The sequence below is a fragment of the Kogia breviceps genome, chromosome 13 (assembly GCF_026419965.1).
Source record: "Kogia breviceps isolate mKogBre1 chromosome 13, mKogBre1 haplotype 1, whole genome shotgun sequence".
NCBI lineage: Eukaryota > Metazoa > Chordata > Mammalia > Artiodactyla > Physeteridae > Kogia > Kogia breviceps.
Genome location: NC_081322.1, coordinates 9,201,327 through 9,226,424, shown reverse-complemented (window position 1 = coordinate 9,226,424; position 25,098 = coordinate 9,201,327). Strand labels below are relative to the sequence as shown.

Sequence of the window (25,098 nt, the reverse complement as noted above, 5' to 3'; positions counted from 1 at the left end):
TTTTTCCTATTTTTGCTTTCTTCAAAAAGTAGCTTTCTCTCAAGGCAGATGAGCTGGGCAGTAAAAGCCAGGGTGTTGGGCTTCCCTGGTGGCGCAGTGGTTGAGAATCCGCCTGCTGATGCAGGGGACACGGGTTCGTGCCCTGGTCCGGGAAGATCCCACATGCCGCGGAGCGGCTGGGCCCGTGAGCCATGGCCGCTGAGCCTGAGCGTCCGGAGCCTGTGCTCCACAACGGGAGAGGCCACAACAGTGAGGCCCGCATACCACAAAAAAAAAAAAAAAAAAAGAAAAAAGCCAGGGTGTTAAGAACATATTAGTTTCACCCTGGCCCCGCCTCACCCACTGACATGCGCGCCATCTTCAACCTCAGCGCCACCGCGGTCCATCACGCAAATAGGATCGTCACACTCGCCGGAATTTACTCCCTCCTACGAGGCACACAGTTTATACTGACAAACTGGGACAGCCAGTACGTGTCAAGTAGGAAACTAGATGAGATTATTCCGAAGCTCTGTTTCTGTCCTAGGAATCTGTGACACTGTGTTTCTGGTCCTTATACTGCTGTCACTTGAATGAGTGGTTTTATCAGAAACAGGGCACAGCATGCCGTGACAAAAGGCAGGAAGGGAAGAATCAATTGCTATAGATTCTTCTAGATTCTAGAAGAATGGTTTTTGGAGAGACAGGAAAACTGTGCCCACTGTGAATGTTAGAATGTTACTTATAAATTAATAATTAAAATACAATGCAATTTCTTACTTGCTAAGAAGATGGAAAATTTGCTTTCATATAAGAAAGCTTTTAATTTATTTGTTGTTAAAACAGACAAAAGTTGTCAAATATTAACTTAAAATATGTAGGCTAATAGGAGAAAACTGTGAGATGTAGGGGAAGAAATTATGGAGTCAATCTGGTTTTTGGTTACTTTTCAATCCTTTCTTTATTCTGGTACTGAATTTCTGAACAGAGCAGAATTCATACTCCAGCCCCTTTATATGCTGTTGGTTTCATTTAGAGATCTTTTCGCTCTGAATGTTCCACAAAACACAAGTCTAATACTAATGTATTTCTAGGTTTTGGTGACTATGAATAAAACTGCTATGAACATTCTCAGAGAGGTCTTTGTGGGGTATTTTTGGTGGATAAATATGTAGAAGAAATAATCCTGGGTTGTATGGTAAGTGTATGGTAACTTTATAGGAAACTGCCAACTATTTTTCCAAAGTGGCTCTATCACTCTGCATTCCAGTCAGCAAGGTGAGAGTTTCAGTCACTCAGTAACTAGACCAGCACATGGCAGAGGCAGTTTTTGAAATTGTAGTCTTTCTAGTTGTCTTATAGTGGTGTCTTATTGTAGCTTTAATTTGCATTTCTCTAATACCTGCCCGTGGTGAGCATCTTTGCATGTTACTTGCCACCCATTTCTCTGCTTATGTGAAGTATCTTTTAAAATATTTTGCCCATTTTTTAAATGGGTTCCTTTTTTTTCATTATTGATTGTAAGAGTTCTTTATAAATGCTGACTAGAAGAGTTTTTAATTAAATGTGTTTTGCAAATTTTTTCTCAGAATCGATGGCTTCTCATTTTCTTAGCAGTCTATTTTTAAATTATGTAGATTCTTTGAGCTTTCCTACATAGACATCATGTGGTCTGCAAATAAAAGACAGTTTTATTTATTCCTTTCTGATCCATGCACCTTTTACCTTTTTCATACTTTATTGCATTGGCTAAGATCTCTACTATGAGGCGGAATAGGAGTAGTGAAAGCAGTCTTGTCATGTTCCTGATCTTAGGTGAAAGCCTTCATTCTTCCATCATTAAGTGTGGTGTTAATTGTGGGTTTGTTGTGGGTGCCCTTTATCGAGTTGAGGAAGTTCCTTTCTATTCCTAGTTTCCTGAGGGTTTTTTATTATAAAGGATCCTGAATTTTGTCAAATGCTGTTTCCATATCCACTGAGATGATTATATTATTATTAGTGCAGCTGTTGACTGCACTAATAATTTGGCGCACTAATTTGGCGACTGACAAGTCGCCAAATATCGATTCAATCCTGCATTTCTAGGAGAAAAGCACTTTGGCATAATATATTATCTTTTTTCTGTACCACTGGATTTTTGTTGTGTTTTGAGAACATCTTTTACATCAGCGATTCTTAACTGGGGACAGTTTTGCTTCCCACGGGACATTTGACAATGTCTGCAGATGTGTTTGATTGACACAACTAGGAAGAGGGGGCGATTTGCTACTGGCATCTAGTGAGTAGAGGCCGGGGATGCTGCTAAACCCTCTAAATTGCACAGGAAAGCTCCCAATAACAAAAAAATTATCTGGCCCCAAATGTCAATGGTGACAAGTTCGAGACATCCCACCTTACAGTATTCCAAATCTTTAAAATTTGTCCACATATGTTTTATGGCCCAGAATATGACTATCTTAGTGAATGTTCAGTGTACATGTGAAAAGAATGTGCATTCTCTTGATGTCGAGGGGCCGTTGTTAAATGTCAGTTCTGTCAGAGTTGGTTGAAGGTGTTGTAAAAGCCTCCACAGCGTGGCTGAATCCTTCCCCTGCTTATGCTGTGGATGGCTGAGCAAAGGGTGCTGCTGTCTCCACCTGCATCTGTGAGCCTGTCACCTCACCTTTCAGCTCTGTCAGCTTTGCTTCACAGATTCTGAAGCTCGATTGTTGGGTACTTTCAGGTTTTATAAATTCTTGAAAAATTGACCTCTTTATCATTGCATAATGTCCCTCTTATTCCTAGTAATATTCCTTGTTCCAGAGTCTACTTTCTTTTATATAGTCATCCAGTTTTCTTTTGATTAGTGTCTATGTGGCATATTTTTCATCCTTTGATTGTTAACTTATCCATGTCTCTATAAAGTGTGCTTCTGTACACTTCCTCTAGGTGAGACCTTCTTTAATCCAAGTTGACAGTCTCTGTCTCCGAATTACAGTGTTTAGAGGATTTAAATTTCTTTTAACGTCTTTTTTTTTTAAACATCTTTATTGGAGTATAATTGCTTTATGATGGTGTGTTAGTTTCTGCTGTATAAAAAAGTGAGTCAGCTATACATATACATATATCCCCATATCCCCTCCCTCTTGCATCTCCCTCCCACTCTCCCTATCCCACCCCTCTAGGTGGTCACAAAGCACCGAGCTGATCTCCCTGTGCTATGCGGCTGCTTCCCACTAGCTATCTATTTTATGTTTGGTAGTGTATATACGTCCATGTCACTCTCTCACTTTGTCTCAGCTTACCCTTCCCCCTCCCCGTGTCCTCAAGTCCATTCTCTATGTCTGCATCTTTATTCCTGTCCTGCTCCTAGGTTCTTCAGAACCATTTTTTTGTTAGTTTTTTTTTTTAGATAACATATATATGTGTTAGCATATGGTATTTGCTTTTCTCTTTCTGACTTATTTCACTCTGTATGACAGACTCTAGGTCCATCCACCTCATTACAAATAACTCAATTTTGTTTCTTTTCATGGTGGAGTAAAAATCTTTTGTATATATGTGCCACATCTCCTTTATCCATTCATCTGTCGATGGACACTTAGGTTGCTTCCATGTCCTGGCTATTGTAAATAGAGCTGCAATGAACATTGTGGTACATGACTCTTTTTGAATTATGGTTTTCTCAGGGTATACACCCAGCAGTGGGATTTCTGGGTCATATGGTAGTTCTATTATTAGTTTTTTAAGGAACCTCCATAGTGTTCTCCATAGTGGCTGTATTTACATTCCCACCAACACTGCAAGAGGGTTCCCTTTTCTCCACACGCTCTCCAGCATTTATTGTTTGTAGATTTTTTGATGATGGCCATTCTGACCGGTGTGAGGTGATACCTCATTGTAGTTTTGATTTGCATTTTTCTAATGATTAGTGATGTTGAGCATCCTTTCATGTGTTTGTTGGCAATCTGTATATCTTCTTTGGAGAAATGTCTATTTAGGTCTTCTGCCCATTTTTGGATTCGGTTGTTTGTTTTTTTGAAATTAAGCTGCATGAGGTGCTTGTATATTTTGGAGATTAATCCTTTGTCAGTTACTTCATTTGCAAATATTTTCTCCCATTCTGAGGGTTGTCTTTTGGTCTTCTTTATGGTTTCCTTTGCTGTTCAAAAGCTTTTAAGTTTCATTAGGTCCCATTTGTTTATTTTTGTTTTTCTTTCCATTTCTCTAGAAGGTGGGTCAAAAAGGATCTTGCTGTGATTTATGTCATACAGTGTTCTGCCTATGCTTTCCTCTAAGAGTTTCATAGTGTCTGGCCTTACATTTTGGTCTTTAATCCAGTTTGAGTTTATTTTTGTGTATGGTGTTAGGGAATGTTCTAATTTCATTCTTTTACCTGTAGTTGTCCAGTTTTCCCAGCACCACTTATTGAAGAGGCTGTCTTTTCTCCATTGTATGTTCTTGTCTCCTTTATCAAAAGTAAGGTGAACATATGTGCATGGGTTTATCTCTGGGCTTTCTATCCTGTTCCATTGATCTATATTTCTGTTTTTGTGCCAGTACCATACTGTCTTGGTTACTGTAGCTTTGTAGTATAGTCTGAACTCCCAGAGCCTGATTCCTCCAGCTCCATTTTTCTTTCTCATGATTGCTTTGGCTATTTGGCGTCTTTTGTGTTTCCATACAAATAGTGAAATTTTTTGTTCTAGTTCTGTGAAATAAGCCATTGGTAGTTTGATAGGGATTGCATTGAATCTGTAGATTGCTTTGGGTGGTATAGTAATTTTCACAATGTTGATTCTTCCAATCCAAGAACATGGTATATCTGTCCATCTGTTTGTATCATCTTTAATTTCTTTCTTCAGTGTCTTATAGTTTTCTGCATACAGGTCTTTTTTCTCCTTAGGTAGGTTTATTCCTAGGTCTTTTATTATTTTTGTTGCAGTGGTAAATGGGAGTGTTTCCTTAATTTCTCTTTCATATTTTTCATCATTAGTGTATAGGAATGCAAGAGATTTCTGTGCATTAATTTTGTATCCTGCTACTTTATATTTAATGTGATTGTTGGTATAGTGGACTTAAATCTACCACATTGCTAGTTGTTTTCTCTCAATTCCACGTGCTCTTTCTTCCTTTTTCTTCTTTTCCTATCTTTGAATTAAATGTTTTTTATTATTCTGTTTTTTCTCCATTATTGGCCTATGATTAGTTGCTCTTTTAAAATTTTACTGGTTCTAGATTTTATAATATACATCTTTAACTTATCACAGTCTACCTTTAAATAGCTTTATACTATTTCACCTGTAATTTGAGAACCTTCAATACATACTCCATTTACTCCTTCCCATCCTTTGTGCTATTCTTATCACCCATTTCACTTCTCTATATAAACCTCACAATACATTGTTACTATTTTTGCTTTAGGCAATCATCTTATCTTTAAAAGTGAGAAGAGATATCTTTCATATGGACTTTCTTTTTGCCATCTCCAGTGCTATTTATTTCTTTGGATAGCTCCAGGTTGCCATCTGGTATCACGTGCACTCTGTCTGAAGAACTTCCTTTAACTTTTCTTGTGCCGCAGGGCTGCTGAGTCCATGCCTGTCCCCCAGCTAGTCACCTGCAAGCTTCTGCCTAGACAGGGACTGCTCTCTCATTCCTCCTCCCCACCTTTCCATGGGCACCGGGCGGCGGGGGGGACAGGAGTTGATGAGCCAGTGTGGACTCCCTGTGTGTGGAGTCCCCAGCTATTTCAAACTGACGTATTAGTCCATGCTTCTTCCTTACAAATTCACTAGAATTTTAGCTAATTTCTTCTTGCCCCTCTGTAGAGAGGCCTCCTCTTCCTCTCACGCTTTGCCAAAGATGAGACACTTGTGTGCTCCCCTTAGGTGGGCCTGTCACTCTTTGGAGTTCAGTCTACTTGGTTGCCTTGCACCTCAGCTCTCTAAGGGGCTCGAGAGAAGTTGAAATTTTGTGCGTCTTCTGGCTTTGGTCTTTGAAGAAGGGGAGCTTCATCTTGTGGTTTTCGGCGTCCTCTACCTCCTCTGTTGAAGTGGACCTCCCATTTCCACCTCGTAGACAAACACAAGTGTTTACAGATTCTGGATTTGAAATGGCTCAAAGCATTTTGGAACTCCATTTTACATGTGTTTTAGAATGAAGCCTATATTGCCGGGAGTATCTTTTCTTATCTTAGTTGTTAATTATTCAGAAGTATATTATTAGTTCCTTGTGGGGTTTTTTATTTTAGAGATTATTTATCATGACCCCAAAGGATATAGTTCTGCATAAGCATTAGAATCATTTCCCCAAAAGCAGTAATTGTGAAAGTGCTATAAATTCCATGGCTCAAGGTTGAGGAGCATATGGAGGTGATGGCTGTGATGAGTTTCACCTTGTGATCTGCCTAAATTCCTATTTATTACATTGTACTTATTTTAATTCCTATAAATTTTATATGTAAGATTAATAGCCAACTGATATCTAGAACATATTTAGCATTCCCTGTTCATATGTACTCAAATAATTTAAAGATACATACTTGATAAAAGTAAATTAAATCCATTAAAAAACTATAGTTATTTGTAATTTCTTTGAATCTGGACTGTATACAGGAAAACAAAGTTTCATGATTCTCTTGAAATGCTTATATGTTATTATATCAGAAACAACACCAGCTTCTGCATAGTTAAAGCCACCTACTAGGTGTGTGGAATTAATATAGCAATTCAAATATAAAGAATAATGTTAATGCCCATGAAATAATATTATTTTCATTTATGCTGGGATGTTGCAAAGAAATTTAACATTATTATACAAATTATTATACAAGGAAACTGTTAGTTTGTAATAAAGCATTCCAATTGAGTTTTTCATGCAGCATACCTCTACGTTAACATTTTAGAAAATGTGATCAGATTAGATCATAAGAATGAGAGATAAAGCAAATTTCGCTGAGTAAGGCACCCTAGGAAAATGCTATTCACGTGACATTGCCTGGTCAGTGTGCATCGAAGGCGTCTTTTAAGGAAAATATATACATCTTTTGTGTACATACCTTTGTTGGTTTCCTTTTTAGAATTTTCCACCATGAAAAAGTAATGTAATTGGGGAATTAACACTTGTTTAAATCCATTTCTAAGAATAAAAGGAAATGAACAAAGTTAATTATGACGTTACAAGGCATGTCAATTATCTCTTTTTGGACTTTGAGGGGCTTAGCTTTTGATTCAGAGTAAATCAAGAAATATTTATTTGCCTGCGGTAAAGTAGGCTCTGCTCTCAAGTGGCTTCTGGTCTGGTCAACGGGTGAAGGAAGCTCAGCACAGACCAAGCCACAAGGACTGCGTGAGTCTCACGTGGAGTCAGGATGCCCAGAGGTTCCCCACGCAGCCCAGGGAGGAGAACAGGATGCAGACACTGCAGGATGGCGATGCTGCAGGAAGAACATAAAAAAGAATCCCCGCTTCTCAGCCCAGGACACGGTTCAGAGGATTATGACCTCAAAACTGAGCTTCCTAAGTTTTCTATAAGAAAGTGGAATTCTACGTGTGACCCACACGCATCACCCCAGCCCTCGTTTCTCCCATCAGCAATGACCTTTCTGTTTTGCTGTTCATGTGAGTGCACTTAAAGGCTATGCTGTTTTAGAACTATTGTTTTTTAAAAAATTTTTCCTGTGTCTTTATTTGATATCACCTTTCAGGATCTTAAGACACTTTTACTAGACAATTTTATTAATTTGTGCGAAAAAGCATGCTTTATCAAATCTGTAGCACAGATAACCCATAAGGGTTCAGAAGAGGTGTAAATTTTCTCTTTGTGTCTTTACCAGCTACCCAGCTACAAGGAGCTTAGGTCAAAGCAGACTTGGCAGAGCTGAAGCCTGAACTGACGGCCAGGATATAGCAAGACGCCTTTGACATTACCAGTTGGGAGTTAGGGAAGTGCAAGAAGAGGTGTGCAAACAAGCAGAGGAATAGGAATGTGAGTTAGGGCAATTGTCATATGTTTATGCAGTGCCTATAATCATCTTTGAATGTATTCACTTATTTAGAGTGCACCCTCTGTGCTGCATATTTATTTACATTTTAATTTTTCCATTAGCTTACCATTATAAAAAAAAAAATAGGAAGTTATGCATCTGTAAGAAGGAGGCGTGTCAGAGCAAGGCCCCGTTGACCTAAAGGTACAACCAAAGGAATGCAAGTGTGTTACGAAGAGGTTATTAACATTGCCTAGAATGGCCAGAAATTTCACCATGAATAATTATGAGAGAGAATCTATTGAAACTAGAGGATGAATAAGTGGGGAAAGGATATCTTTGACTTTCCAGAAGCTTCTGTCGGACAAAACACTTTAAAGCCAAAAGACAGTCAAAGGCACCACGTGATGCTTCTTGTTTCAGGTGAACCTGGCTGCCCGGCCCCGAACCACCGCTGGGCAGTGATCAGCAGCGCATCGAATCCTTAGGAGAGACGTGATCTCCTCATTACGATTCCTCTCTAAGAAGGAAGAGACGTGGAGATGTGTCTCAGTCCCAAAACTGATCCATAAATTTTGGTGCTGTGAGTCCGAGGTCAAAAGACATAAATCTTAGCAAACAAAGTCCCTTTTATTCCTAGGCTTTCAGTCTCTTTCCCATTGCAGTTATAAGCACACACACAAAAATATTACAGCAGAAGGAAGAGAGAAACAGTTCAAGCCGATCTTGGCTGAGGTTGAAGGAGGAGCGTATCTAATCTCGGCTTCACGTGAGAATCGCCTGCCTCTTCTCACCTCTATGCCACCCCAGAGAATGGTGATCCGGCAGCTGAGAATTTGGGAACAATTGTTTCCAGTGACGGCATTGCCCAGGTCTTACCTGTACATACACAGAGGACTGTTTCCCCGTGGGTAGGTAACCGTGCCTCCCAGTTTACCTGGAACAGTCCCAGTTTATGCCTCTTCCATTCTCAAAATATGGTTTGGATGAAAATATAAAACCGCAGGTCACCCTGCTAACAGGGGTTCCCTCCAGAGAAAGCCCCTCCCTAGAGGGTAAACTGCCAGCTAAACACACCCACAGAGATAGTGCTAAATACTGCTGAAAGGTAAACTTCGTACCTTTACTAGTCACATTTTAAAAAGTTAAAATAAAATAAATACATAAACTAATGTAAAAGAAGCACAATACAAGAAAAGGGACAAAGCTTCACACACACACACACACACACACACACACACACACACACACACACTCTCCAGCCTTTTTTTAATCCAAGTGCCTGTGAGACTTAAAAGCATGGTCAGAAGAAAAGGAAGAAAGTAGAAAAGGTGTGCAGATGAGAGGGCCCTCACTGCAAGGGCTGGGGGCCCCTGTTCCTGGGCAGAGCAGACGGTGAACCTGGGCTCCTGGAGCAGACAGTCATGGAGGAAAGGAACCCCTTTCCGGGTGACAGCCTTTCCCTTCATCCTACTGGACTTCGTCCGCAGTCAGTAACTTTCACTGATCAACCTGGTCTGTCAGTCCGGCTGCACCGGGAAAGGGCCTGTTGCGAGTGCAGCGTTGACCTCCAGATTTAGGTCTAACCTCCGAGGCCTCCTGCTCCTGGGTAAATCTTTAGGAGCAACTCGAGCTAATTAAAAAGGCAGGCTTGGGCTTCCCTGGTGGCGCAGTGGTTGAGAATCCGCCTGCCGATGCAGGGGACACGGGTTCGTGCCCCGGTCCGGGAAGATCCCACATGCCGCGGAGCAGCTGGGCCCGTGAGCCATGGCCGCTGAGCCTGTGCATCCGGAGCCTGTGCTCCGCAACGGGAGAGGCCACAACAGTGAGAGGCCCGCGTACCGCAAAAAAAAAAAAAAAAGAACTAAAAAGGCAGGCTTGTCAGCTCCTGAATGATGTGGAAAAAGAGACCAAGTGACTTGGCTTTGGATTTCAAGCTGCACCCAAGCTCAAGCTGAATACAATCACTTTTTTTCAGGAGTGTGTGTAGTGGTGTGTGTGTGTGTGTGTGTGTGTGTGTGTGTGTGTGGTATGTGCATGCGGGCAGAGGGTTCATAATCGTAGATACCAGATCAGCTTTGGAATAAAAGTGAAAGGCATTCTTAGTTGCTTTCAAATCCTCTAAAAATAGCTGCACGGCTCTGCCAAAGCTAATATAGACAGGATTCCCATGGAAACCCTCTGGGCTACAAGGGGCGGGTGTTATTTCTTCACCAGTTATTGGTTGGATACTTCTGCCCATTTACACATCACTCTTCTTCAGAACATAAGGCTCTACCTATTGTCAGAACTGATGAACCAAACCCTAAAGGCACTTGCATATCTGGTCTGCTCATCTGAAGGGAAGAAAAGTACAGCAGTGACTCTACTTAATAGAAGATGTTCACAAAGGCAGCTCAACAGATAAAAAAGAAACACATCTGCCTTGTTTCACATTCTGTGCTTATGCTTTTGGTTTTCGTAACGAATTTCTAATTCCTAGTTTGAGTCCATGGTCGTGGCCAGATTTTATTATATTACTTGTTCCATATATTTATCAATGATAGTAGTCACCCTCCTTTACGTTGTCACATTCTGTCAGGGGGTGGTCCGGTTTTTGGATGCTTTTGTTGATTCCTAGGAACTAAAAGAATTAAAGTATATAAGGTCTGTGTGGGGCTTCCCTGGTGGCGCAGTGGTTGGGAGTCCGCCTGCCAATGCAGGGGATGCGGGTTCGTGCCCCGGTCCGGGAAGATCCCACATGCCGCGGAGAGGCTGGGCCCGTGAGCCGTGGCCGCGGAGCCTGTGCTCCGCAACGGGAGGGGCCACGACAGTGAGAGGCCCGCATACCACAAAAAAAAAAAAAAAAAAGTCTGTGTGGAATATGACATTGTTACATTGGCCCTTGGGCAGTCTTACTTTGTTCACTTTCAGATGGAAAATAAAAATTGCAAAAAATATTAAGAGCCAGGAATGGTCAATTTATTTGTCTCTTTTCTCTTGGAATTATAGCCCTTTCGGGAAAAGAACTTTAACAAAATAACTAGCTGTAATCACCATCATTTTACAGATTCTGAGATAAGAAGAACTCAAATATTTTTAAAGATTACAAAACGCAAGAGTACATAAAATTATACGGTAGTTTCCACATAAGTTTCAGTAGATAAAAATTATGACTAACTGACAGTCTCTAAAATTTTTTTACAGCTTCATTCTCTTCTTTTATCTTTCCCTCTTTAGCCTTCTGTCTTTTTTTTTTTTAAAGCATCTTTACTGGAATATAATTGCTTTACAATGGTGTGTTAGTTTCTGCTGTATATAACAAAGTGAATCAGCTATACATAGACATATATCCTCATATCTCTTAGCCTTCTTCCTAATAATGTGTTTTCTAAGCTGCACTATAAAGAAAAATTAACATATGTACGTGTTTCTGAATAACCTACCAAAACACAGCCATATAAGTATGATTTAATCATCACAAATATAAACATAAAAGGTTACAAAGTCATAATTTTCCACAATGCTTCCAGGATTATTAAATAATATACATATTCTCCAAATGTCACTTCATTTCTTTTTTTTTTTTTTTTTTGCGGTACGCGGGCCTCTCACCGTTGTGGCCTCTCCCATTGCGGAGCGCAGGCTCAGCGGCCATGGCTCACGGGCCCAGCCGCTCCGCGGCACGTGGGATCCTCCCGGACCGGGGCACGAACCCGTGTCCCCTGCAGCGGCAGGCGGACCCCCAATCACTGCGCCACCAGGGAAGCCCACTTCATTTCTTTATGTGGCTAATTTGACCTCTGGTTCTCAAAGACCTCTTTGCAGTACTGCAATATGCATATTTTCTTGTTTAGTATTTACATCTTTGAATAAGGACCGGGGAGAGGGGACAATAATCTAAAATGTTACAGCTAGCTCTCCCCAAGTGTGCGGTGGAGTTACACTTAAGATATCCTTACCCCCAATAGCAGCAGGAGCGGTTGGATACCTTGGATAAGCAAGGAGGCCTCAAGATTCCGAGACGGTATCTGGAGCGTCCAAAGCGAGGCTCTGGAAGGGCCTTTTCCTTGCTGTCACAGTGGCCGCGAGGCCCACACACCCCCTTCATCGCTAGAGCCAGGTCAGGGGCATGATCAGGAAACATGTTTCTTCTTCGCAGCCCCACCTGCAGGAGGTATTTGCCCTTAGCCAGAGGCACCCCGTTAGAGGGGCCAGTCAATCAAACGGATCAAATATGAAGAATTCATAAAATCACATTAAAGGCTGGGGGGAAACAAAGAATAGGGTAACACCATCAGGAAGAATGCTTTTCTTTGTAACGTGACAGAGATAAAAGTATCAGTGTGTAGGTTCAATTCAGTGAGAAAACACAGGGAAGCGAGGAGAAGACTTGGTCCCTGGCTAGCTGGGTAACCTTAGAGTGCTTTTTTCAATATGTTTTTAATTCAGAGGCTCCACGACTCTTGACCGAAGATGACACATTTAATGATGTGACATCAGATCATTCATCATTTTAATCAGACATGAGCTTTCACAGTGGTCAGCCAGTGCTTGACACTGGTGGATTTGGAAAATGTCAGAAACAAGAGGCAGTGCAGCACGGCCAGAAATGTGATACTGTTGGAATCCTCCAGGAATCCAATTTAGATTAGCATCCAAAGCTGGGCGAATTTTCCTAGATCCTAGAATAAACACAACCTATTGTCCAAACAGGAGGAGGATGGCCCTCTGTGGTGATGAAATGAGTAAGTAATCCTACACATTGTCTGCTGCTGTTTGAACACATTATATTCCCTGCTGTGTCTCAAGAATTACTTAAGTTAGTATATCACACTCATCCATTTGAGTAAAATTTGCCTTTTATGCTTTCTGCTAAATTGGCTTCTCATTGTCATTTGAATCTGACTTAAACATTTAATGTCATCTTCCCAAGATATAAAGCTAATTGAGTAGCACTGAACCATTTTAGTTATGCTTGTAGTAAACACACAAAACAACCCTACACAATGAGATGGATCAGCTCTTATCCAGAATCAGACCTGTTTTCATATAACAGCAATAAAAATTCGTTCCATAAATGGTAGATTTTCGTTACCTATGAACTGGGAACGATGTAATATCATGTATTACAAACATTAAAATTATCCTTCCTATAAAGAAATATCTTCTTATTTATTTTTCTGGAAAAGTGCTACTGCCCTGGTCCCTGGATGTGTCACTTCCACAGCACATTGAAAAATATCAACAAACTTACCTTAATTATTTTTTAAACAGGCGTCATTAGCCCCACAGGCAGGCTGTGCCGGCTTCAAAGGGATGAGTTATGATAAACACTATCCATGGAGACGTTTGGGAGAAACAGAGTGGGAGTTTAAATTACAGGTTCAAGAATCTATTTTTCGTCTTTCTCCCACACATTTACTCATCTCCTGTCATATTCTTTCCCCAAAGTTTGCAGATTTCCAGTGTTTTGCAATAAATCCTTCTTTTAAATAAATGCATAAAGTGTCAGTTACAAGTCATGTTTGGTGCCCTTTCTTGTCTTGTGTCAAGATTCTTCGTATTGGAAAGCCTAAGATATAAATTATTTTTTATCGAAGTATAGTTGATTTACAGTATCAGGTAGTTTCCGGTGCACTGTGTAGTGATCCAGTGTTTTTGAAGATTATATTCCATTATAGGTTATTACAAGATCATGGCAATAATCCCTGTGCTGTACACTACATCCTTGTTACTTATCTGTTTTATACATAGTAGTTTGTAATTGTTAATCCCATGGCCCTAATTTGTCAGCTTGCCCTGCCTCCCCTTTGATAACCACGAGTTTGTTTCCTATGTCTGTGAGTCTGTTTCTGTCTTGCATATATATTCATTTGTACTATTTTTTTAGATTCTACGTATATGTGAGATCATACAGTATTTGTCTTTCTCTGTCTGACTCATTTCACTAAGCATAATATTCTCTAGGTCCATCCACATTGCTGCAAATGGCAGAATTTCATTCCCTTTTACGGCTGAGTAATTAAAATATAAACTCTTGTAATTCTAATATGTTAGTACCAGAACAAATGTTATCAGAGGAGAGGTGTTCATTTCAAGTCCATGACTTCTATAGTAATTTCTGTCACAAAAGGAAGGGTGCAGCCAGCGCTTTCCCTGAATTCCATAGTATTCTTTTTCACTTACTAATTTTTAAATTTTTTTAAAAATGAATTCCATACTATCCTCATAAATGTTTTGCAAGTAAGGAGAGAGAACACCTGAAGAGGGGGAAGATGCACTTTTAACATTCCATGTTTCCAAGAAGTCCCTTGACGGGTGATCATGTGCTATTGTGGACAGAGCAAGACGTGGGGAGAGGAGAGAAACCTGGATGGAGCTCCTTGCCCTGTGTCCTTGGGAAAGCCATTCATCTCTTTGCACTTTCTCTCCATCTCAATATACAACCCTAATGAATACAGGGTTGGGGGCAGATCAAGAGCTTGCTTTTGTAAGTGACTCTGTGATTCCAAGTTACTGTACAAGTAGAAGGTCTTATGATCATTATGTGGGTAATAGCCCCGCAGAAGAGGAAGAGAAACTCTAGGTGACCCAAGTCACTAGAAAGGTCCACTCAGAACACTAAGCAGATGTTGTCGATCTGTGACTCTTAATCCTGAGGAAACACCCACTAGTTTAATTGGAAAATTTGTCCCGATTCAAAATTGTGCTCATTTGGAATGAATGGCAAAACAAGCAAACACACAAACAAACAAAAAACTGTATCAGGATTTGTCAGAATATACTCCTCTAACTAGAAAAGGTGTTTGCAATCAGATAATATTAAAAACTACAAACTATTTGATGCAAGAAATAAATATTAAGCATCAAGCATGTGCCAATGACTGTAGTAGGTGCTGGGGATACTGTGTCAAACAAGGAAAACACAATCATCCCTCATCTCTTGGAGCTTATATTCTAGTTGGGAGTGGGAGGGGGGAAGGCAGACAATCATCAGTAAGAGATAAGAATATCAGGTCAAGATAAGGACTATGGAAACCATGTTTGTTTTCTATGTCTGTGGATCTATTTCTGTTTTGTATATAAATTCATTCAAAGGGGAATGGTTGGGGGGAAGGACAAATTAGGAGGTTGGATTAACATATACACACTACTATATGTAAAATTGAGAAACAACAAGGACCTACTGTATAGCACAGGGAACTCTTGTAATAATCCATAAGGGAAAAGAATCTGAAAAAGGATATGTATAACTGAATCACTTTGCTGTACACCTGAAACTAACACAACATTGTAAATCAACTACCCTTCAACAAAAAATTAAATAAAAAAAAATAAGGGCTATGGAGAGAGCAATGAGTCAGAGTGACTGGTGTTTGCATTGCACTAGGTGGTCAGGAATGTCCCTTCTGATGAGGTGATATTTAAACTGAAGCCTCAGTGACCAAAAACAAGCCAGCCCTGTGAAGCCTGGGGTATGAGTGTTCCATGAGTAAGGACAAATTAGCACAAAAGAAGGCCCTGAGAGGGAAGCGAGCTGGGAGTGTTTGAGAGTCCGTCTGACTGGAGTTACTGATCAAGGTGGAAGTGTGGACTTGGATGCTGACACTTGGGCAGGAGACAGCTCCTGTGTGCTTCCTATGCTACGTGGAAGGGGTCTGGATGTAGTGCACGAGTGCAATGGTTGGATTGTGTTGTATTGGGACTGCATTGTGTGACAGCTTGGACCGAGAGAGGCAAAGTGGAAGCCAGAAGACCCGTTAGGAAATTACTGAATTGTCAGGCACAGACCGCAGTGGCTTAAACTAGGAAGGTCATAATAATGATGTTGGTTTATTCATTCTTTCATTCAACAGTATTTATTAATAGCCCAATATTGGATGCCCAATCCTGTTCTGGGCATTGGACATGCAATAAGGATCAAAAGCAAAGAACCTGTCCTCATGGGCACAGGGCCAGCCAGAGGACCCCAGGGTGGGGTGTGCTTGAGAGTGACCACAGCAGCAAGCTGGAGCACAGCTGGGAGGAGGCGAGGGCAGGATGGTGCACAACCAGGTAGGCCACAGTGAGGACTGTGGATTTTGTTCTGAATTGTATGAAAAGCCATTGGAAGCTTCTGGAGACAGAGTCTATATTTTAAAAGAATCGCTCTGGTGGCTGTATAAAAAAAAGGCAATGGGTGTGGGGAGGGAGAAAAGAAGCAGAGAGACTATTTGGAGACTAAAAGATGATGGTGGCTTGGCCAATGTTGGTAGCAGTGTAAGTAGTAAGAAGTGGTCATGTTCGGATGTTATTCGAAGGGAAAGCCTGCAGGATTTGCTAAACAGTTGGATATTGGGTGTGAGAGCAAAGGAGCCAAGAAAATGCCAAGGCTTTTCTTTTATTTATTTATTTTTTTGCGGTATGCGGGCCTCTCACTGTTGTGGCCTCTCCCGTTGCGGAGCACAGGCTCTGGATGCGCAGGCCTAGCGGCCATGGCTCACGGGGTTAGTTGCTCCGCGGCATGTGGGATCTTCCCGGACCAGGGCACGAACCCGTGTCTCCTGCATCGGCAGGCGGATTCTCAACCACTGCGCCACCAGGGAAGCCCGCCAAGGCTTTTATCCTGAACAAATAGGTGAATGGTGGTACCATTTGCTGGAGATGGGAGTGGGAAAATATGGAATGTACAGAGCAGTGGTGGTGTTGGGGTGGGAACCAAGTGCTTGCTTTTGGACATGTTAAGTTCAAGATGCCTGTTAAATATCCACGTGGAGTTGTCTACTGGACAGTTGTATATATATATAAAGACTAAAGTTCAGAGTAGGAGATGAAACTAGGGATATGAATTTGTGTTATCACAGTGTGTATAGCATATAGATAGTATTTAAGCCATGGAACTAAGTGAAATCACCTGAAAAGTGAAGATAGATAGAAAAGAGAAGAGATGATAAAGAGAATGGATTTAATATGTGTTTTAAGATAGAGGTAAGAGAACTTGCTGATGGATCAGGAAAAGAAGACAAGGATAAATTACTGGCTTGAACAAGTGTCTGTAATGATATCATTCACTGAGTTGGGGAAGACTGGAGTAGCAGCAGTGATAAGTTAGTAAGGAAAACTCAAGAATTCTCTTCTTGCGTGTTAAATTGGAGATACCTGCTATGCATGTGGATGAACTTGTTAATATGCAATAGGTATTTAAAACAAGGAGGCAGTGACATCAGCCAGTGGTGCTAGGACAACTTGATAGCCACATACAAAAGAATGAAGTTGAGCCCTGATCTCACACCATATACAAAATAACTCAAAAATGGATCAAGACCTAAAGGTAAGAGCTAAAACTATAAAGTTCTTAAAAGAAAACTTAGGGGTAAATCATCAAGATTTGTGATTTGGCAAAGGATTCTTAGATATGACACCAAAATCATGAACAACAGAAGAAAAAATAAATTAATTGGACTGCATCAAAATTTAAAACTTTTGTACTTCAAAAGGTACCATCAAGAAAATAAAAAGAAAACCCATAAAATAGGAGAAAGTATTTGCAAATCATATATTCTATAAGGGTCTAGTGCCCAGAATATATAAAGAAATCTTACAACTGAGTAATAAAAGGGCAAACAACCCAATTTTTAAAATGAATAAAGGATCTGAATAGACATTTCTCCAAAGAAGATATAAAAATGACCAATTAGTACATGAATTGTACTAGTAATGGTCTGACACCATTAACCATCAGGGAAATGTAAACCAAACAAAAATGAGATACCACTTCACATCAACTAGGATGGCTATAATTAAAAAGGTGGTTGACAGTAAGTACTGGGGAGGATATGGAGAAATTGGAACTGTCATATGCTGCTAATGGGAATATAAAATAGTGCACTGACTCTGGAAAACAGTCTTGCAGTTCCTCAAAGGGTTAAACATAGATTCACCATATAACCCAGTAATTCCACCTCTAGATATATACCCAAGAAAAATGAAAATGTATGTCCACACAAAAACTTGAATATGAATGTTCATAGTAGCATTATTCATAATAGTCCTAAAGCAGAAGCAACCCAAATGTCCACCAGCTAATGCATGGATAAATAAAATGTGGTGTAAAATGTGGCATAATTCAGCAATTCAAAAGGAATGAAGTACTAATACATACTCCAATATGGATGAACTTTGAAAATGGGATCACAATGATTTCATTATATAAATTATCCAGATAGGCAAATCTAGAGAGAGAATGGAAATTAGAGAAGACAAGGAATAATATGAATTAGAGCAGAAATCAATAGAGAAGATCAATGAGACCAAAAACTGGTTATTTAAAACAGTCAAAATCTGTAAGAGAAAAAATGAGAGGACACAATTACAAATATCAGAAATGAAAGAGAGACATCACTACAGATCCCATGAACATTGCAAGATAATAACAGAATATTATGAACAACCCTATGCCCATAAATTTCTTAAAGTAGGAGAAATGGACCAATTCCTTGAAAGACACAATCTGCCAAAACTCACACAAGAAGAAATAGTCAATGTGAATAGGCCCATATCTATTAATGAAATCAACAATCACTCACCTTAAAACAGAAAGCACCAGGCATAGATGGGTTCACTGGTGAATTCCAGGTATTTCAGAAAGAAGTTATAGCAATTATCTACAATCTTTTTCAGAGGATAGAAGCAGGAGGGATACTTCCTAACTCATTCTATGAGGCCAGCATTACCCTAATACCCAAACCAGACAAAAATATTGCAAGAAAAGAGAACTACAGACCAATATCATGAACACAGATGCAAAATTCTCCAATAAAATATTAGCAAGCCCAGTCATATAATGTGTAAAAAGAATTATACACCACAACCAGGCATCCCAGATATACAAGGCTGCTTCAACCTTCAAAAATCAATTAGTGCAATTCATCACATCAATAGGCTAAAGAAGAAAAAAAATCACATGATTCTATCATAAGTAGAAAAAGAACTTGACAAAACCCAATACCTGTTCCTGCAGGTAGGTTAGTGATTGCCAAAGGAGATGATTAAAAGGAAATGAGGAATGACTGCTAAGAGGTATAAGGTTTCATTTTTTTTTTTTTTTTTTTTGCGGTATGCGGGCCTCTCACTGTTGTGGCCTCTCCCGTTGCAGAGCACAGGCTCCGGGCACACAGGCCCAGCGGCCATGGCTCACGGGCTTAGTTGCTCCGCGGCATGTGGGATCCTCCTGGACCGGGGCACGAACCCGTGTCTCCTGCATCGGCAGGCGGATTCTCAACCACTGCGCCACCAGGGAAGCCCTAAGGTTTCATTTTGAGTGATGAAATGTTCTAAAATTGATTGTAGCGATGCTTGCACAACTCTAAATACACACACAAAAAAACATTGAATGATACACTTGAAATGAGTGACCCTATGGTATGTGACTTATATCTTGGTAAAACTGTTACCAAAATATTAGTTAATTAAAGGAGAAAAAGCAGAGCAGCCAAGAAGCAGGCAGTGTCCTGGAAGGAGAGCTAGTGAAATGCATTGTCACAGGAGCTGGAAAGAATGAGTTTCTAGAAAGAGGGGATGGTCAACTGGGCCAGATGCTGCAAAGAGGATGAATACAAAGAGACCAGAGAATGGACTGTTGTGTTTGGCAACATGGCAGCAGGTGGTGAAGAGCCTTCCTGGTGGAGTTGAGGGGGAAAGACCAGCTGGGGAAGAGAAAAGGAGGTGAGGAGGGGAAGATAACGACTTATAGCTTCTGCAAGAAATTTTGCTTTGAACGTGGGTGGAGAGATGGGACTGGAGTTGGGTTAAGGCCGGGTGATTTTGCTGCTTTTTGTTTTGCTTTGTTTTCTTTTATTTGAAAGCAACTTTGCTCTCTGATGTGATTCTTCTAGTACAGAAGGAGAAATGGATGCTACGAGAGATACAGGGTGATTACGAGAGAAAGTCTCTGAGAGGAGATGGGATTTGTAGCCTGTGAGGAAAAGGGATGCACCCTGGATAAGGGCGGGAATACTTTATCCAACACGATTGGAAGAAAGGCAGATAGAGTGGGTACAGATGAGTGGTCCCAGGAAGCATACCACAGTCTAGTTCATGAGGTTTGTGGGCTTCTTTGTAGCTGCCTTGTTTTAAAAACACGTGTGTGTGTGTGTGTGTGTGTGTGTAATTTATCTCAGTTGTAAAACCCAATTATTTTGGGTTCCCTTTCATCATGTCCCAATCTGGGGCCATCTCACAAGGTTTATAGGCATAAATATTTCACTGGCCGATTCACTCCTGGAGCTCTATTGGGCTTCAGCCAACAATTCTTGCCGTGGAGGAGTGGAGAACGTTTCACCGTGTGTAGAAGGTTAGCTCTCCAGATAGCAGGTCTCCCTAAACCTGACCCCAGCCAGGAACTCCCCAAATTCTCCTCTTTCCCCAAATTCTCCTCTTTCCCCAAATTCTCCTCTTTTCCTATTTTCAATCATGCAGTGATCAGAAAAGAATGAACTACCAGTAAAGGAACAGAGTAGAATAATTTTAAAGTAAAACAGAAATGCTGTGGCATACCAACACATGAGTAAAGAACAAGTGCAGGTATTCTCTGTTTTGTTCATCTTTTCAGAAGTGATTTGGGATTTTTGAAAGTAAGATGGGAATAAAATCAATGTTATAATGTTTAATGCTGTGTGCATAATAAAAATACAGCCTTTAAGGTAACAGTTGTGTTTTGGGTTGTTTGATAGAATTTTGAAGTATCAAAATATATCTAAGCACAATCAAATGCAAATTCATACACCATGAATTGTAAAAAGCTATCTGTATTTTTCAATCTTTAGAATCATCATTAGTGAGGTTTTTAAAGACAATACCAATGCCTAAGTTTCACCACAGATCAGTTAAATGAGAATTCTGGATGGAGATCTAAGCATCAATTTTTAAAAATTTTTATATAATTTTTTTTTTTTTTTTTTTTTTTTTTTTGCGATACGCGGGCCTCTCACTGTTGTGGCCTCTCCCGCTGCAGAGCACAGGCTCCCGGACGCGCAGGCTCAGCGGCCATGGCCCACGGGCCCAGCCGCTCCGCGGCACGTGGGATCTTCCCGGACCGGGGCACGAACCCGCGTCCCCTGCATCGGCAGGCGGACTCCCAACCACTGCGCCACCAGGGAAGCCCTATAATTTTTAAATGTTGCTTTCCATTTACAGTTATTACAAATTATTGGCTCTGTTCCCCATGTTGTACAATACATCCTTGAGCCTGTCTTACACCCAGTAGTTTGTACCTGCCCCTCCCCTGACACTGATAACCACTGGTTTGTTCTCTGTATCTGTGAGTCTTAAGCACTAAGGTTTTTTTTAAAGCTCTCCAGATGATTCCATGTAGGGAAGAGTTGAGGACCATTGTACTGATCATTGAGAATGCCTACTAGAAATGCACAGTCTTTATCATGAACTGTGTCCTGGTCATTGCAAACTGCCTGTTAAGACATATGGAAGGGGAAAAAAAGCCCCACTAAAATGCAGTCCTACACCTTCAGAAACTTCTTACTTCATAGCTTTGTCTGAAAACAGTGTGTATAAAGGACAAGAAGCTAACTGATGGGGTTTTCTCTTGGTTTGTTTCAAGATGGGGAAATAGAAGAAAAAGTTCAACAGACTTGGGAGATGCAAAGGACTCAACAGCTGTTAATTAGATTGAAGCGGGAAGTCAGCAGATTATTTAAGAACTATTTTAGGCACTGTGCTGACAGGTGACCCCTTTGGTCACACCCTGCCGGAGAGGGCTTGCCTAGAGTACGTACAAGTTTTAAAATCACGTTCAATAGAAGAAACAGAATCCTGTAAATCTGCGAACAGACCCAGAAGCGCAGAGACCCTCTCAGTACCATCTTGAGCAATTGGATGAGGAAAGGGCAAATGGAGGATATGGTTTAAAGATTGATTTTACTGGCTGATTGGATTGCAGACATTTTTTTTTCAGAAGAAATAAATTCTAGACAATGTTAGTTATATCAGGTGAAATTATTCTATTATCAATAGTTCCCAGAAGAGAAGCAATGAGAGGAGAGGAAAGAGGCAGGATGGCTGGGTCTTGTTCTCCAGGTGACCGGCAGGTATTAGCACAGAGGACTCGGCAGGCTTCCCACCTGCTCTTCTGCTTTTGTGCTGAAGACACAAAAGCATCAGCAGACACTTGAGAGAAGTTTCTATGATGACTTGGAGTCTGAGGAAGAAGTTTGAAAGGAAAGAAATAGAATGAAACTGAATATTGCTGTCTTTGAAAGGAATAAATACACTAATTACAATCTGGAAAAAAAAAAGTTAGTTTTGTTTTTAACACCTGAATTATATTTAAATCAAGAACATTCCAGTGTGAAATCAATAATTATCCCAAGTAGAAAGGAACCAAAAATCATATATGTGGGTCCCTTTCATTTTCCGTGCCTTTGGGGTGCTCTGTTGCATGCAGACTTAAATATTGCAGTTCTTTGTCTATTACTGCGATTCATTCAGTCCTTCCATGTAAATGTCATAGAATAAACTGAAAACAGGCACTTGAGGGCTCCTTTGTGCTTACAATCATAAATTAGCAAACGTTAGCCCCTGAGGGGGCTTTGTTCCTGTGGTTCACGATACCCTGTTGTGATGAAGAGAGTAGGTCCCCATGCTAAGTGTTCTTATCACACTAAAAAAATAGTTTCGGTAAATGTACAAATACAGAAACGATTCCTTCATTCATGTATTCATCCACAAACTTTTCTTGCTTGTGCCAATAAATGTGCTAAATGCTGTCTCAGGCATTCAGATATATGTAAAGAAACATGAAATCTCAGCCTTCAAGGGACGCTTGGTCCGGAGAGGAGAGACGGGGGACGGATTACATCCCAGAAAGGCAAGGACTGCGAGGCACTGAAAGGAGTTCTTGGGCCCCTGGAGGAGGAGCAGGTGAGGGAGAGGCCAGTCTTCCTGGGAAAGTCAGTGGGGAGTGGAAGCCGGAAGAGGTGGCGGCACGCGGGCTGCGCGCAGGGCGGGGCATCCGGGAGCAGGTCTCAACATTCCGGTGGGGTGCGCATGCGTTCATTTATTCCAGCGCCAGAAATTAACACTGTATTACTTTCCCTTCAATTAAACTTACTATTTGGAATAAAGAGCTTGAAGAATGCGATGTTTAACCCATTAGGAGCCCCAACTAGTTTACAGTAGTGGATAAATGGCTGTTGATGGTGATGTGATTCATAATTAGGAACTTTTGTTCAGCCTTCATTAAACAGACTTCTGTGGTTTTGGTAACAGATTTATGTAACCGTTCCTGTGGTCTGAGAAACTGGGGAGGCAGGTACAAGGGAGCAGACGATAGGATCTACTGGCAGGGAATTTATGGATAAGGAACAACGTCACTGAGAGTTCCTGAACTCTCGTATACAAATAATTTGCGCGCGCGCGTGTGTGTGTGTGTGTGTGTGTGTTTTCTGGGGAGATAGTCTGTAGTTTTCAACAAATTCTAAAATTATTCATATGTCCAAAAAGGCTAAGATCTGCAGGAACTTATTTTACATAACTTATGATACAGACTTTTCACTAATTCATATCCTTATTATTACAAGTTTGTCAAAAATACTACACTCTAAAATTTGGCCCTAAATTAGTGAATGATATATCTTGAGATAATTCACGCTATGAACTTCCTTTTTATCCTAGTAAAATAAATGGGCTTTGTAGAAGTGAAAATTCTTAACATATTATCTGTTGCTTTTGGGGTAAGAAGACAATACTACTTTTAAAACAAACTTCACTGAACTGCAGAATTCAGAAAAATGTACTCTAACCACCCCCCACCCTCCCCAAAAAACGCTGAGAAATGTTCAGGTAGAGCTTTTTTCCTGAGAACGCTGAAAATACCCCAAAAGTGGTCTTCATTGGAAATATAAGGTCTGCACACCCACCACACCTGAATTGTGATGGTTACTTTACAGATTTCAAACAGGACATTTAAAAATTGAACTAAATTGCCAAGGATATCTTTTATTTCAATGTCACAGATAATCTAGATTTTAGCTTCTCAATATTACTTTATTAAATGCACAGTATTGAATATATCAATAAACAAAATTAATAACATATAGAAACTATTCACTAGTCTCAATATTTTAAAATTTCAAATTCACGTCTGTTTGAAGCTTCCTTTTCATATCTGAAAGTTATATTTTTAAAAGGGAAACCTTTTTTTACACTTTCTCAGCAATCAAAATATTTGGCAAAAATCAATATTAAACCTTCTAAAATGCATGTGGAAATGCAAAGGACCAAAATAGCCAAGGTCTTTTGGGGGGTTTGCATTACAAAGTATAAGACCTGTTATAAAACCATAGCATTTAAGATAGTGCAGTAATACTGTAAGGACGGACAGCAATAAATCAATGGAACAGAATAGAGTCCAGAAACATACCCACACCTACAGGGCCCCTGATTTATGACAAAGACAACTTTGTGGTACAGTGGGAAAAGGATTGTTTTCCCTCATAGGATCTGCAAGGTGAATTGGATAGCCTTATGGAAAAAAAATCTTGACCCCTTATCACAACATACATAGAAATCAAATCTAGATAAATTGCATATCTAAATGTAAAGTCAAAAAAAAAAAAAAGGTTCTAGAATAAGGGTTGGCAAACTCTTCTTAAAGGTCCAGATAGTACATATTTTAGGCTTCACAGATTATACAGTCTGTGTTGTGACTACTCAGCTTTCTGTCGTTGAAGAGAGAAAGCAGCTGTGAATCACACAGAAGTGAATGAGCCTGTCTGTGTGCCAATAAAACTTTATTTACAAAAACAGATTTGGCTCGCAGGCCATGGTTTCCCAACGTCTGTTCTGAACATCTTTCTGACCTGGAATACGCAAAAATTTCTTAAACTGAACACAAAAGGTAACAAAAAATAAAAATTTGATAAATAAGACTACATTTAAATTTTTAAATCTAGTCATCAAAAGTCACTGTTAAGATTGTGAAAGGCAACCCACAGAGTAGAAGAAAATATTCAAAATACATATATTCAACAAAGGATTCATATCCAGAATATATAAATGCACACACACACACACACACACACACACACACCCCAATAAATATATATATATTTTTAAAAAAGACAACCCAGGGCTTCCCTGGTGGCACAGTGGTTGAGAGTCCAACTGCTGATGCAGGG

The 25,098-nt window shown here is 40.3% G+C and overlaps 1 protein-coding gene across 4 annotated transcripts in view; it reads left to right on the top strand.

The window, feature by feature from the left end:
* KCNQ5 (potassium voltage-gated channel subfamily Q member 5) overlaps window positions 1–25,098 on the top strand; it is a 575,893-nt gene that overhangs the window by 123,833 nt on the left and 426,962 nt on the right. The gene's annotated exons all lie outside the window — the stretch shown is intronic.